We start from the raw sequence: 17,135 nt of genomic DNA on the forward strand, positions 1-17,135 counted from the left end.
TGTAAGGCACCGCATCCAAATTAGCACCTGGTATGTGACTTGGGGGTGGGAGATCCAATTCATTGTTGCGCAGCCGCCGACCCATAATGGAAGAACTGAAGACTCTAGAGTCTCCAGTTCTCCCATAGGCCCCAATATCTACAATTATAAACCTGTAGTTGCTGTCGACTAGGGCCAACAGCACTACAGAGAAAAACTGTTTATAATTATAGAATTGGGTCCCTGAACCTGGCGGCTTACGCACACGGATGTGCTTTCCGTCAAGAGCCCCAATACAGTGCGGAAACTGGCATGTGTCCTGAAATCCTTGAGCAATACGTAACCAGTCTGCAATTTTTGGTTCAGGCATCACCTCTTGATGGAGTCTTCTCCAGATTTCCGTGCATGTATCCCGCACAATCCCAGAAATTGTAGATTTGCCCAATAAAAACTCTAAATGCAGGGCCGCATATGATAGGCCAGTGGCAAGGAAGCTAAAAGACAAAATAATATTTTTATCAAAGATAAAATTAACACAATACAGGGTGATATGGGGCAATCAAACACTTTTTTTAAATTTAAAAAAAAAAAAAAAGCTATGGCTTTGATCTTTTAAAAAAATTACATTAAGAAAATAAGTAAAAATTATGTTGAAGTTACTTAACCATTTAAGTATATAATTTGAAGAAGGGGTATCGACAAAAAAATGAGTAACATATTGGGTCAATTAGTATTAAGGCATACCGCAAGGTAAGGATAAGGCGCTCCTCAGCTGAAATAGATTTGCGCATCCTGGTGTCCTTCTTCGTGATCCCTGGACGCAAAATCTCCAACAAAATGTCAAAGGTTTGAATCCTCATCCGACAATAGTTGAAGAACTTGTCCGGATTAGTCCTCAGAGCAGCATACAGACGGCTGAAATGGCCTTTATTGATACGTTGTTTGATAAGTGGATGTACCCACATCCGTCTCCGCCTCCTCGGATCTACAATAACTGGGTATGGCTGGCCAAAACGTTGGGAAAGTACCCAGTTGAAAAGCACACGCTCTGTGGTGTTGAAAGTCAGTCGATCAGACATGTTGCTCATCAATCCGAAGTGCATCAACACAAGCAGGGACTCTACTGCATAGATTGGTGGGTGGCACCTGTGTTTTGGGCCATTAAATAATGTTCTTGGTGATGATTTAAATTATTTCAGGTGGAAAAACCGTTATATGTCCATTTTGCAAGCCTGCGAGAAATTCTCGCCATACGGAAGCCATACGGATGTCACACGGATGTCAAACGGATCATTTGATGCGAGAAAATCGCATCCTCGCACTGCACTCGGATCACTGTTTTGTAAAAATTTGTGCGATTCTCGTCCGTCAAAAACGGACCGTTTTTTTATACGTTGTGTGTGTCCCCGGCCTTAGGGTTGGAATTAGTTATGGTTGGTATTAGGGTTGGGTTTGGAATAAGAGATAAGATTAGGGTTAGCGGTGTGTTGGGGTTAAGTTTGGGGTTAGTGTTTGAGGTAGAATTGAGGGGTTTCCACTATTTAGGTACATCAGTGGGTCCCAAACACGACATGGTGCCACCACTGATTCCAGCCAATCTTGCGTTCAAAAAGTCAAATGGTGCTCCTTCCCTTCCGAGCCCCGACGTGCGCCTAAACAGTGGATTGCCCCCACATATGGGGTATCAGCATACTCAGGACAAACTGGACAACAACAATTGGGGTCTAATTTCTCCTGTTACCCTTGTAAAAAAAAAAAAAAACGCGGACTAAAAAATAATTTTTGAGGGAAAAAATTATTTATTTTTACAGCTCTACTTTATAAACTTCTGTGAAGCACTTGGGGGGTTCGAAGTGCTCACCACACATCTAGATAAGTTCCTTGGGGGGTCTAGTTTCCAAAATGGGGTCACTTGTGGGGGAGCTCCAATGTTTAGGCACACAGGGGCTCTCCAAACGTGATGTCATATGGTGTCCGCTAACGATTGGAGCTAATTTTTCTTTCAAAATACAAATGGTGCGCCTTCCCTTCCGAGCCCTGACATGCAAACAGTGGTTTACCCCAACATATGAGGTATCGGTGTATTCAGGAGAAATTGCCCAACAAATTTTAGGATCCATTTTACCCTGTTGCCCAAGTGAAAACGAAAAAATTGAGGCTAAAAGAATTTTTTGGTGGGGGAAAAAAAAAAGTACTTTTTCATTTTTACAGATCAATTTGTGAAGCACCTGAGGGTTCAAAGTGCTCACTATGCATCTAGATAAGCTCCTTAGTGGGTCTAAACGTTTTCGGTCGAATCACAAGACCTTCATCAGAAATATCTTTAACAAAACTGGAAGCATAGGACAATGGGGTATATGAGCCTAGGCAACCCGGGATGGAAAGCGCACCTGGAACGTCTCACGGATCCTGAAGGGAGAAGGAGGGCGTGTATCCACCGCTGCATATGGCGCTCATAGACATCCAATCCGTCGCGCTGTGTGTAGTCCCGGGGGTCGCTCCCGCCCCCGGGACTACTCCACACAGCGCGACGGACCAGACGTCTATGAGCGCCATATGCAGCGGCGGATACGCGCCCTCCTCCCTTCAGGATCCGTGAGACGTTCCAGGTGCGCTTTCCATCCCGGGTTGCCTAGGCTCATATACCCCATTGTCCTATGCTTCCAGTTTTGTTAAAGATATTTCTGATGAAGGTCTTGTGATTCGACCGAAAACGTTTAAATATGCTGACGACACCCAATTATACACTTCTGCTCCCGATATCACACCGACCTTTTTAGAAAACACCAGTGATTGTCTTACCGCTGTCTCTAACATCATGTCCTCCCTCTATCTGAAACTAAACCTGTCAAAAACTGAACTCCTCGTGTTCTCTCCCTCTACTAACCTACCTTTGCCTGACATTGCCATCTCCGTGTGCGGTTCCACCATTACTCCAAAGCAACATGCCCGCTGCCTTGGGGTCATCCTTGATTCTGACCTTTCATTCACCCCCTACATCCGATCACTGGCTCGCTCTTCTTACCTGCATCTCAAAAACATTTCTAGAATTCGCCCTTTTCTTAATTTCGACTCTGCAAAAACTCTGACTGTTTCACTTATTCATTCTCGTCTGGACTATTGTAACTCTCTACTAATCGGTCTCCCTCTTGCAAAACTCTCCCCGCTCCAGTCTGTCCTGAATGCTGCAGCCAGGATCATATTCCTCACCAACCGTTACACCGATGCCTCTACCCTGTGCCAGTCATTACACTGGCTGCCCATCCACTCCAGAATCCAGTACAAAACTACTACCCTCATCCACAAAGCACTCCATGGCTCAGCACCACCCTACATCTCCTCCCTGGTATCAGTCTACCACCCTACCCGTGCCCTCTGCTCCGCTAATGACCTCAGGTTAGCATCCTCAATAATCAGAACCTCCCACTCCCGTCTCCAAGACTTTACACGTGCTGCGCCGATTCTTTGGAATGCACTACCTAGGTTAATACGATTAATCCCCAATCCCCACAGTTTTAAGCGTGCCCTAAAAACTCATTTGTTCAGACTGGCCTACCGCCTCAATGCATTAACCTAACGATCCCTGTGTGGCCTATTTATAATAAAAAAAAAAAGGTTCCTCGCATCATGTTCTCATACACTTTATGCAGTATTAGCCCTCTGTGTCTGTACTGCTACATACTTAGGCAGGTAACTGGTTCATGCAGCTTTACATGAACACCTGAGCCTTACACTATAGCTGGTCCGAATAACTAAAGCAATTGTTACCATCCACCTCTCGTGTCTCCCCTTTTCCCCATAGTTTGTAAGCTTGCGAGCAGGGCCCTCACTCCTCCTGGTATCTGTTTTGAACTGTATTTCTGTTATGCTGTAATGTCTATTGTCTGTACAAGTCCCCTCTATAATTTGTAAAGCGCTGCGGAATATGTTGGCGCTATATAAATAAAATTATTATTATTATTATTATTATTATAAATAATCTTTGAACTGAATGCACAAATAAATGGGGGATGTTCACTTTTTCATCTGAAAGAAACCATTTGAGTGCCAAGTGATTTATTACTATTGGATTGACAGGCTGGAAACATGACTTGGGCACCACACAGGATCTAGTGGGTCTAGTTTCCACAATGGGGTCACTTGTGGGGGAGCTCCAATCTTTAGGCACACAGGGGCTCTCCAAACGCGGCATGGTGTCCGCTAAAGATTGGAGCCAATTTTTCAGTCAAATGGCGCTCCTTCCCTTCCGAGCCCTGTCGTGCGCCCAAACAGTGGTTCCCCCCACATATGGGGTATCAGCGTACTCAGGACAAATTGGACAACAACTTTCGGGGTCCAGATTCTCCTTTTACCCTTAGTAAAATAAAAAATTGTTGCTAAAAGTTAATTTTTGTGACTAAAAAGTTAAATGTTCATTTTTTCCTTCCATGTTGCTTTTGCTGTGAAGCACCTGAAGGGTTAATAAACTTCTTGAATGTGGTTTTGAGCACCTTGAGGGGTGCAGTTTTTAGAATGGTGTCACTTTTGGGTATTTTCAGCCATATAGACCCCTCAAACTGACTTCAAATGTGAGGTGGTCCCTAAAAAAAATGGTTTTGTAGATTTTGTTGTAAAATTGAGAAATCGCTGGTCAAATTTCAACCCTTATAACTTCCTAGCAAAAAAAAATTTGTTTCCAAAATTGTGCTGATGTAAAGTAGACATGTGGGAAATATTATTTATTAACTATTGTGTTGCATAACTCTCTGGTTTAACAGAATAAAGATTCAAAACTTGAAAATTGCAAAATTTTCTAAATTTTTGCCAAATTTCTGTTTTTTTTCACAAGTAAACGCAAAAATTATCAACCTAAATTTACTACTATCATGAAGCCCAATATGTCATGAAAAAACAATCTCAGAATCGCTAGGATCCGTTGAAGCATTCTTGAGTTATTACCTCATAAAGGGACACTGGTCAGAATTGCAAAAAATGGCCAGGTCAAAATAGGCTGGGTCATGAAGTGGTTAAGGCTCTTGAGATGAGTATAGCAAGACCTCAAAAAAAAAAAAAAAAAAGTGTATTCCTGTCCTGGTTTCATAAGATACGTCTCCTCTCTAGCAAGCAGTCCATCATACAAGTAATTCACTCCGTGGTCAAGAAACCCAAAATGTTGCTGACAGTACCAGCGACATAGCTTGTTGTTTTCCTGTAGAATCCTGTTCCATCTTCTTATTCCATGTTCATCAACTGGGAGCAGGTACAGACGGGGACTGAAATTCAGCCCTGGCATTTGAAATCAGACAGGCCCATGCTGTCCCTGTCCCCAAGAACCAGATGGTGTAGATTACTAATATTACCCTGCATGGAGGAAAGCAAGATTTACTACAAGACCTATATTTCTAATGATACCTCCGTCACAACTTTTAACAGTATGGGTGTCTTGAGAACATAGATTCTGTTAACAGCGAAGCAGACAAGGTGGCCCACAACCAGAGAGGCCCTTCTGGCATTTGCCAGAATTGTCAAATGACCAGTCCGGCCCTGACTGGGAGGATGGATAAGAAGGCGACCTGTGCTCCCAGTTCCTTTTACTTTGTCATTTGTTCCTACATGTATTGGTAGACATGGGTCTAGAAGACTTGGCTTTAGATGTTGCCTAAGAATCCATAATAATTTCTGACTATATTCTGAATTTGTTTTACTTTGCAATGCATGAAATTTTGCTAAACTCCAGTGCAAGGTTCTCATGTTCTACATTACTAATAACCATTATTTCTGCTTCTATCAATCGGTCTTTAACAAGATGCCCTATGTCAAGAAAGCAGTCATTCAGATGATTGACCCAGCTGTCCGCTCTTACTGGCACCCTGACAACAGCTATAAAATCAGCAGTGGTCTAAATTATGTATGTAGTGTTTTGACCAGAAGTGCCTGGTTGTCAGAACAGTAATCCCTGTGGACAGATATATGTAATACTATGTGATTGTAAAATATATAGCAGGTTACTTTCTGTTTATATCAATATCCCTGCACAGTATTTTACTGCACAGAGCGGCCATTCTCATGTTAGATCTTATGTATATGGGGTTATGTGGTTTCTCTATGGCACTGTCCTATGGAACTCTCCATGTGGTAACGTATGATGCTCCATTCAGTGCCACATTATGACGATATAAATCTGGACCACTAAGGGTATGTGCATACGTTGCAGATTTGCCTGTGCAATTTTCTGTGCAGATTCTTCCTCTCTTGTTGGAAAACGCAGGGGCGGATTTGATGCATTTTTAATGCGGATTTTCATGCGGATTTGTATGGGTTTTTTGAAAGCTAAATAAAGATCTATTGAACAAAAATAAAAAAGAATTGTGATATTTCTTGTCCAACCTCTTCATTTACATACACCGTTGAAGAATAATGTTTACACACATAGATAGATCTATAGATAGACTAGCTGTTTCCAGCCAGCTAACGCTCGGCACGCTCATTGCTATCTAATATAAACCTTGTGATATCTCTCTGTCCTTATCAATCTGCTCAGGTGTTCGTTGTTGATGACAAAATCGTAGGATTGGTTGATATTGTTGTTGTCGATCAGCTACTGCATCGTTGTCCGGTTTTTGCTGCAGCCTGTGAGATGGACCTGGTGACTTTTCTTGGCTCATTTTGTTTGGGAGAATGCGGATGCAATTAAATGTATGTTTACCTTGGCTGAAGTGGTTGAATTACATAGAAAGGAAGTGCTGCTTGTTGTAATGTGTGGGGGCGGAGCCTCGTATGGTAATGTGTGGGGACAGAGACTCGTGTGGTAATGTGTGAGGACGAAGCCTCGTGTGGTAATGTGGGGGGACAGAGCCTTGTGTGGTAATGTGTGGTGACAGAGCCTCGTGTGGTAATGTGTGCGGACAGAGTCTCGTGTGGTAATGTGTGAGGACGAAGCCTCGTGTGGTAATGTGGGGGGACAAAGCCTCGTGTGGTAATGTGTGGGGATGCAGCCTCGTATAGTAATGTGGGGGGACAGAGCCTCGTGTGGTAATGTGTGGGGACACAGCCTCCTGTGGTAATGTGTGGGGACAGAGCCTCGTGTGGTAACATGTGGGGACAGAGCCTCGTGAGGTAATGTGTGGGGACGCAGCCTCGTGTGGTAATGTGTGGGGACGCAGCCTCGTGTGGTAATGCGTGAGGACGGAGCCTCGTGGTAATGTGGGGGGCGGAACCTCATGTGGTAATGTGGGGGGCAGGATTATGTGAAGGGTGGGATTATGTGTGGTAATGTGGTGGGGGGTGGGATTATGTGTGGTAATGTGGTGGGGGCGGGATTATGGGTGGTAATGTGGTTGGGGGGCAGGATGATGGGTGGTGAAGGGGTGGGATTGTGGGTGGTGATGGTGTGGGGGGTGGGATTGTGGGTGGTGATGGGGTGGGGGGTGGCATTGTGGGTGGTGATGGGGTGGGGGCGGGTTTTGTGGGTGATGTTGTGGTGGGGGGGTGGTATTGTGGGTGGTGATGGGGTGGGGGGCGGTATTGTGGGTGGTGATGGGGTGGGATTGTGGGTGGTGATGGGTTGGGGGGGCCTGATTGTGTGTGGTGATGGGGTGGGGGGGCGGGATTGTGTGTGGTGATGTGTTGGGTGGCGGGATTGTATGTGGTGATGGGGTGGGATTGTGGGTGGTGGGGGGGCGGGATTGTGGGTGGTGCGGGGCGGGGTTGTGGGTGGTGATGGGGTGGGGGGCGTTATTGTGGGTGGTGAAGGGGTGGGATTATGGGTGGTGATGGGTTGGGGGGGCCTGATTGTGTGTGGTGATGGGTTGGGGGGCAAGATTGTGTGTGGTGATGTGGTGGAAGGCGGAGTTACTGTGTAGGGGGCGGGATTAGCGAGTAATCACGATGCATATATATATATATATATATATATATATATATATATTCAAACAGAAAATAGGCAGCACTCCATAATCTTGGATATCTTGTGCAGTTTATTCAGACCCACATGTCTTAATCGCAACGTTTCGGCTCAGACTGAGCCTTTCTCAAGCAGTGAGTGAACCATTTGTGTGCGTATAAATACATTCCAAACCATAACCAGCCTTAATTAGCCATTAATGAACAGTACATGTGCTTTTAAATTTCTTATACAAATTTCAATTAGTATCATAAAGTGCTACAGTGCATACCTTCTGTGCAAGTGTTGCTGTGTAAATTATATATTACTAAACTTGTGGAGCTGCTTACCGGCAATGGAGGATATCTACACACATCTCGGCGTTCTCTATGTGCAACTGCGCATGTCCGCTACGTCACCGCTCTGTGTTAGACCGCGGACCAATCAGCGCCTACGGCGCCTGCGCATTAGCGCTATGTATCGCCATATTGGTAGTGGCATCTCATACAGGAAGGTCAATTCCTCAGTCAGATGACAGCGCCTGCGCATAAAGCGCTACTCAGCACTAAAGCCACCCTTCACTTGCCAGCAAAGATTCCAGCCACTGCGGGACCATACTAAATATAAGGCTGTGGTCCTCACAAACTTCACCACGCATAACAATGCTTTTATTAGTTCGTGCCCTATGGACATTCTAGCACTAAGCATCGCCCTGACACTACGGGCTCAACCATATCTTAGCTGATGTCCGTAGGTCATACACTCAAACGCCTAGCATCAGGTCAACCCTCTCAGGTCAACCCACCCCAGGCTTTGACTGTATTAGCGATAGCGTTGACGTCCCGGCATACACACTATACTGAAGTTAGAGGTAGTAGACCACTCCTGTGTAATATTTTGACTGCTTTATTTATTAATCCATGGTCCAACACAGTATGGGACAAAATAACAACAATATTCCAATTCAAATATATAATTATATGTCCTCCATGCCCGCAAGCATTACTCCACTGGTCTTCCGCTATACTAGAAGCATCAGACGAAATCTAAAATTAGAGAGATACAATTACGTGAGTTACATAATATTCTCTAAAATTAAAAACAAAAAGTCACATTACTGACTCATAGGGACTCTATATAATATACAACTGAGTTCATACACATTATTAGATTATTGTATGCATTTTAAAATCGGCGTTAAGTCCTCCCGGTCTCAAGGTTTTAAGTTCATAAATCCACATAAGTTCCTTTTTCTTTAATATCAGCTCCCTATCACCACCTCTTCTCTGTATCGGAACAGCATCTATGATTTTACATCTAAGGTCCTTTTCTGTATGTTTGCAGTCAGAAAAATGTTTTGCAACAGGAAGATCCAATCTGTTCTTTCTTTTACTGAACCTGTGCTGGTTCATTCTTGTTTTAAACTCACATGTTGTTTCACCAACGTACCAGAGATTACATGGGCACATGAGCACATATATAACGTAGTCTGAGCTACATGTGAGGAATTGATTGATATTATATGTCTTTCCCGTTTTCGGATGTACAAATGTCGGTCCCTTAACCATATATATACAATTAACACAGTTCAAACAAGGGAAACATCCTTTTCTTTTACTCCCTGTAAGGTATCTCTGTGTATCTTTCTTTTTGGGGCCGATATCCGATTGTATGACCATGTCTTTGATATTTTTGTTCCTCTTATATGAATATAGCGGTGGCATTTTGAATTCAGGTATTTTTGGCAAGCATCTCCCCAGCATGGTCCAGTGTTTATTTATAATCTTAGACACTTCCCTACTTTTCTCAGTATAGGTAGACACAAAGGGAACTCTATTCTGGGTATTTTTACGTCTACCACTTGGTTCTCCACGTATTAGTTGCAATCTCTCTTTTTCCATAACCCTATTTTTTGTTTGTTCTAGTAGTCTCTTGGGGTAGCCTCTATTCAAGAATTTCTTAATTAACTGATCTATTGTTTTATCAGCTACATCCTCTTCCTTCACTATACGTCTAACCCTGAGTAGTTGGCTAACGGGGATTGATCTTTTCATTGAGCAAGGGTGTTGACTATCATATAGGAGCAGGTTGTTCCTATCTGTGTTTTTCACATATAGTGTTGTGACAAGTTGGTCATTTTTTTGCTCAACCAATACGTCAAGAAATTGGATTTCAGTCCAAGATTTAACTACTGTGAATTTGATTGTATGGTCAATAGTGTTGAGATAAACGTGAAATTCATCCAACTCCTCCTCAGTACCTGTCCACAGGAGGAAGACATCATCTATGTATCTCCACCACTCCAGCACATGCCGGAAGTGGTGGGACACATAGATAAGGCCCTCCTCCAGGGTTTCCATAACCAGGTTGGCGTATGAGGGGGCCATATTGGCCCCCATAGCCGTTCCCTGTTTTTGCGCGTAAAACGCGTCTCCAAACATTAAGTAATTGCGTCTCAGTATTATCTCCAACATCCCCAGTAAGAAGATCTTACCTTCAGGTGTGTATTGCCCAACCTCCAACATTTTGTCAATAGCTTCAAGGCCTCTCTCATGATTTATGGAGGTATAGAGTGATACTACATCGAATGATGCCAGTAACACTCTATTACTCAGCTGTATGGATTCTATTTTCTTGAGGAAGTCTGTTGATAGGGAGCTGATATTAAAGAAAAAGGAACTTATGTGGATTTATGAACTTAAAACCTTGAGACCGGGAGGACTTAACGCCGATTTTAAAATGCATACAATAATCTAATAATGTGTATGAACTCCGCTGTATATTATATAGAGTCCCTATGAGTCAGTAATGTGACTTTTTGTTTTTAATTTTAGAGAATATTATGTAACTCACGTAATTGTATCTCTCTAATTTTAGATTTCGTCTGATGCTTCTAGTATAGCGGAAGACCAGTGGAGTAATGCTTGCGGGCATGGAGGACATATAATTATATATTTGAATTGGAATATTATTGTTATTTCGTCCCATACTGTGTTGGACCATGGATTAATAAATAAAGCAGTCAAAATATTACACAGCAGTGGTCTACTACCTCTAACTTCAGTATAGTGTGTATGCCGGGACGTCAACGCTATCGCTAATACAGTCTAAGCCTGGGGTGGGTTGACCTGAGAGGGTTGACCTGATGCTAGGCGTTTGAGTGTATGACCTACGGACATCAGCTAAGATATGGTTGAGCCCGTAGTGTCAGGGCGATGCTTAGCGCTAGAATGTCCATAGGGCACGAACTAATAAAAGCATTGTTATGCGTGGTGAAGTTTGTGAGGACCACAGCCTTATATTTAGTATGGTCCCGCAGTGGCTGGAATCTTTGCTGGCAAGTGAAGGGTGGCTTTAGTGCTGAGTAGCGCTTTATGCGCAGGCGCTGTCATCTGACTGAGGAATTGACCTTCCTGTATGAGATGCCACTACCAATATGGCGATACATAGTGCTAATGCGCAGGCGCCGTAGACGCTGATTGGTCCGCGGTCTAACACAGAGCGGTGACGTAGCGGACATGCGCAGTTGCACATAGAGAACGCCGAGATGTGTGTAGATATCCTCCATTGCCGGTAAGCAGCTCCACAAGTTTAGTAATATATAATTTACACAGCAACACTTGCACAGAAGGTATGCACTGTAGCACTTTATGATACTAATTGAAATTTGTATAAGAAATGTAAAAGCACATGTACTGTTCATTAATGGCTAATTAAGGCTGGTTATGGTTTGGAATGTATTTATACGCACACAAATGGTTCACTCACTGCTTGAGAAAGGCTCAGTCTGAGCCGAAACGTTGCGATTAAGACATGTGGGTCTGAATAAACTGCACAAGATATCCAAGATTATGGAGTGCTGCCTATTTTCTGTTTGAATCTATGGACTGAGGATAGCCGGTGGACGGGCTCCCTAAAGGCTTTGCACCCGCAGATAAGTTTAAAAGCTGTGCTGTTCCCCTTTTTTTACATATATATATATATATATATATATATATATATATATATATATAGATATAGATATAGATATAGATAAGGCTATGTGCAGATTTTGATGCATTTCCGCTGCGTTTTTGGACGCTCGGAATTGCATCAAATCTGCAGTGTAGTGCACAAGCAATGTTAGTCAATGTGAAATTGAGAATTGTTTTGCACATGCTGCAGAAAAAATGGGCATAATCACAGCTTTTTTTTCCGCAGCATGTCAATTATTTTTGCGGCCCTGCAGCGTTTCTGCACCTATTGACTTCCATTATGTCAGGCCAATCTGCAGCAAAACCACAGGTTTAAAAAAGATCTGCGGATTTGCTGCGGATGTGCCTGCGAGAAACGCTGCAGATCAGGAGGGGGAAGAGTGTGTGGGCATATACTGTGTGTGGGCGGAGACTCTGTGTGTGCGGGAAAAATGTGCGGGACTGTGTGCGTTAATCTGTGTCTGCGGGGGTGTGCGGGGCTGTGTGTATCTGTGTGTGTGTGGGGGCGCTGTGTGTATCTGTGTGTGTGCGGTGGTGTCAAGGGCTGTGCATGCTGTTCTGTGTGTAGGCAGGCATTGTCCGATAGGACTTCTAGTCCCATACGGCTATGCCTGCTACAGTGACAGGTAGCCGGATGATGGGACAGCAGTAGTCCCATCATCCGGCTACTGTGTTCAAGTGTAAAAAAAAAAACATACACATAGACATACAGTACATATAACATACAGTGTATATACTCACCACACAGCTAATCCCCGAAGCCATCGATCACCTGTAAAAAAAATAAATAATAAACCAACAGTATACTCCCTGAGCTGATGTAATCCATGTAATAATGAGTGTCCCACGACGATCTCCCATGGAGAGCTGTCACATCGGCAGATACGACCACTCTCCAGGGGCTCCGGCGATACAATGAAGGAAGGTATCCTTCCGCACTGTATCCCTCCACCACTGTGTGTGAGTGCAGAGTTCATACTGTCACTTGTAGCACTGCTGCGTGGGAAAATTCTCAGGCAGCAGTGCCGTAAGGTGAGAGGCCATTGAAAACTCAGTGATAACCCTGCAGGAGCCATTGTCTCCTGTCAGTGTGTCACTGGATGCTTATTAGAGCTGTCACATCTCCTGATGTGACAGCTCTATTAAGGTACCGTTACACTAAACGACTTACCAACGATCACGACCAGTGATACGACCTGGCCGTGATCATTGGTAAGTCGTTGTGTGGTCGCTGGGGAGCTGTCACACAGACAGCTCTCTCCAGCGACCAACGATCAGGGGAATGACTTCGGCATCATTGACACTGTCTTCAACGATGCCAAAGTCCCCGGGTAACCAGGGTAAACTTCGGGTTACTAAGTGCAGGGCCGCGCTTAGTAACCCAATATTTATCCTGGTTACCATTGTAAAAGTAAAAAAAAAAAAAAAACACTACATACTCACATTCCGATGTCTGTCACGTCCCCCGCCGTCAGCTTCCCGCACTGACTGTGTCAGCGCCGGCCGTAAAGCAGAGCACAGCGGTGATGTCACCGCTGTGCTCTGCTTTACGGCCGGCGCTGACAGTCAGTGCGGGAAGCTGACGGCAGGGGACGTCCTCTCTGTCCACGTTCTCCCTATTGCAACCTGCACATGTTCTAAATAAAGGATCGGTGTTACTCAGGACCTGTGAGTGCACTTTAGTTTTTTCTTACTTGGACTATTTCATATTGCTGGATTTAGTGCACCCGAGTGCCTGTTCCTTTGGCATATATGGCATAGCAGCAGCACACAGCTGTGGGGACATTGGCTTTGTGGTATAGCGGTGCCGTGTCACTTTTTCTTCACATTTGAATACTGTTTATTATTTTTTATTTTTTTCCAGGAGAACGAGGGCGTCGCAGGAATAAGCGTACAATAGAGATGTCAAAACCGTGTGGTGTTTTATTTCATTAAAATACTTTATTATAATACTTTATTCTGCATGTTTGTGTTTATTTAAGCCATTAACCCCTTTCTGACATTAGACGTACTATCCCGTCGAGGTGGTATGGGCCCGTATGACCACCGACGGGATAGTACGTCATCACCGATCAGCCATGCTCATGGGGGGAGCGGGGCCGGGTGTCAGCTGACTATCGCAGCTGACATCCGGCACTATGTGCCAGGAGCGGGACCGCAAACAGGGGTTTACCCCAACATATGAGGTATCAGCGTACTCAGGACAAATTGGACAACAACTTTAGGGGGACAGTTTTATAGGTTGGATCGTTACGGACGTGGCGATAATAAATATGTGTACTTTTGTTTTATTTTTATTTAGATAAAGAAATGTATTTATTGGAACAATATATAAATTTTTTTCTGTATTTAGGATTTCTTTTAACTTCTTTTTTTACTTTGTCCCGGGGGGACATGACTATATAGGGTCAGATCGCTGATCTGACACTTTGCTGTGCACGGTGTCAGATCAGCGATCTGACAGGCACAGCAGAAAGTCTTCCCAGCGCCTGCTCTGAGCAGGCGCTTTGAAGCCACCTCCCTGCAGTACCCGGAAGGCCCCCCCGTGGCCATTTTGGATCCGAGCTTGCAGGGAGGACAAGGTAAGAGACCCTCGGAGCAACGCGATCACATCGCATTGCTCCGAGGATCTCTGTGAAGCAAGCAGGGAGCCCCCTCCCTGCGCGATGCTTCCCTATGCCGCCGGAACGCTGCGATCATATTTGATCACAGTGTGCCGGGGGTTAATGTGCCAGTAGCGGTCCCGCTCCTGGCACATAGTGCCGGATATCAGCTGCGATAGTCAGCTGACACCCGGCCCCGCTCCCCCCATGAGCATGGCTGATCGGTGATGACGTACTATCCCGTCGGTGGTCATACGGGCCCATACCACCTCGACGGGATAGTACGTCTAATGTCAGAAAGGGGTTAATGGCTTAAATAAACACAAACATGCAGAATAAAGTATTATAATAAAGTATTTTAATGTAATAAAACACCACACAGTTTTGACATCTCTATTGTACGCTCATTCCTGCGACGCCCTCGTTCTCCTGGAAAAAAATAAAAAATAATAAACAGTATTCAAATGTGAAGAAAAAGTGACACGGCACCGCTATACCACAAAGCCAATGTCCCCACAGCTGTGTGCTGCTGCTATGCCATATATGCCAAAGGAACAGGCACTCTGGTGCACTAAATCCAGCAATATGAAATAGTCCAAGTAAGAAAAAACTAAAGTGCACTCACAGGTCCTGAGTAACACCGATCCTTTATTTAGAACATGTGCAGGTTGCAATAGGGAGAACGTGGACAGAGGACGTCCCCTGCCGTCAGCTTCCCGCACTGACTGTCAGCGCCGGCCGTAAAGCAGAGCACAGCGGTGACATCACCGCTGTGCTCTGCTTTACGGCCGGCGCTGACACAGTCAGTGCGGGAAGCTGACGGCGGGGGACGTGACAGACATCGGAATGTGAGTATGTAGTGTTTTTTTTTTTTTTTACTTTTACAATTGTAACCAGGATAAATATTGGGTTACTAAGCGCGGCCCTGCACTTAGTAACCCGAAGTTTACCCTGGTTACCCGGGGACTTTGGCATCGTTGAAGACAGTGTCAATGATGCCGAAGTCATTCCCTGACTTCGGGGACCTGAAATAACAAGCACTTTTCATCTACTGTGTCCCCCCCCCATTTCCTTGTAGATTGTAAGCTTGTGAGCAGGGACCTCACCCCTAATGTCACTGTTTAAATTGTCTTAACTTGTACTGAATTTATTGTCTGTACATGTCCCAGCTTAATTGTAAAGTGCTGCGGAATATGTTGGCGCTATATAAATAAAAATTATTATTATATTACCAGCTATTGAACCCGTTCTATGCCCGGGTGGCGAGCATTTATATTAGTATATGGTCTCCATCCTGGTATGTGCTGCTCCATCCTGCGTCCCCATCCTGTCATGTGCTGCTCCATCCTGCGCCCCCATTCTGTCATGTGCTGCTCCATCCTGCGCCCCCGTTCTGTCTTGTGCTGCTCCCATCCTGCGCCCCCGTTCTGTCATGTGCTGCTCCCATCCTGCGCCCCCGTTCTGTCATGTGCTGCTCCCATCCTGCGCCCCCATTCTGTCATGTGCTGCTCCCATCCTGCGCCTCCATTCTGTCATTTGCTGCTCCCATCCTGCGCCCCCGTTCTGTCATGTGCTGCTCCCATCCTGCGCCCTGTTCTGTCATGTGCTGCTCCCATCCTGCTCCCCCGTTCTGTCATGTGCTGCTCCCATCCTGGACCCCCGTTCTGTCATGTGCTGCTTCCATCCTGCACCCCCGTTCTGTCATGTGCTGCCCTATTCTGTCATGTGCTGCTCCCATCCTGCGCCCCCGTTCTGTCATGTGCTGCTCCCATCCTGCGCCACCGTTCTTTAATTTGCTGCTCCCATCCATATGCCCCATACGCTGCTCCATAAGATGCTCCATAGTATATGCCCCGTATCAGGTGGCGTAAGTGACAAATAGCTGTGGCATGAAGTGCCACAGCCTCATGCCACAGCAATTTGTTACTTGCGCCACCTGATTCCTTTCCGCCGCCATTTTCTTGGTCCTCCTGCTGGCGGAATCGGTGCCTGCGCAGTCCGCGCTTTCCGGCGCCATTTTCTTGAAGACATACTGCAAAATGGCGCCGGAAAGCGCGGACTGCGCAGGCGCCGATTTTAGCAGCAGGACCAAGAAAATGGCGGCGTAAGTAACAAATTGCTGTGGCATGAAGTGCCACAGCTTCATGCCACAGCAATTTGTTACTTACGCCATTCCTTTCCGCCCATTTTCTTCGTCCTCCTGCTGCCAGAATCGGCGCCTGCGCAGTCCGCGCTTTCCGGCGCCATTTTCTTGAAGACACACTGCAGTCATGTCGACAAATTTTTTTTTTTATTATTTTTTTATAATGTGCAATAAAAAAAATTATGGCAGAATTGCAGCTTTTTTGCCTTTCAAAAACACTTGGTTTATTTAATCACTTTTCTCTTTTTCATTATACTATGAGAGGTGTCATTCAAAATTGCAATTAAGCCTTTGAAAAACAAGACCAATATTGATGGAAATGTATTAAAAAAGTTATAACTCTTGAAATAAATGGAGGAAAAAGCTAAAGTACAAAAATTAAAATTGACTGCGATGGGAAGGGGGGGACTATGGTAATAAAAATACCGATACGTACTGTAAGTTGTATGACTTGATTCTTACTGCCACCTAATGTTTGTTTGCTGAACTGCATCTTATTTCTGATTTACTTATTAGTAAATACTGTAACTGTATATGAAATCAGCAGAATTCTCTGGGTTCGTTTAAACTGGCAG

Source organism: Ranitomeya imitator, chromosome 4 (genome assembly GCF_032444005.1).
Source record: "Ranitomeya imitator isolate aRanImi1 chromosome 4, aRanImi1.pri, whole genome shotgun sequence".
Classification (NCBI taxonomy): Eukaryota; Metazoa; Chordata; class Amphibia; order Anura; family Dendrobatidae; genus Ranitomeya; species Ranitomeya imitator.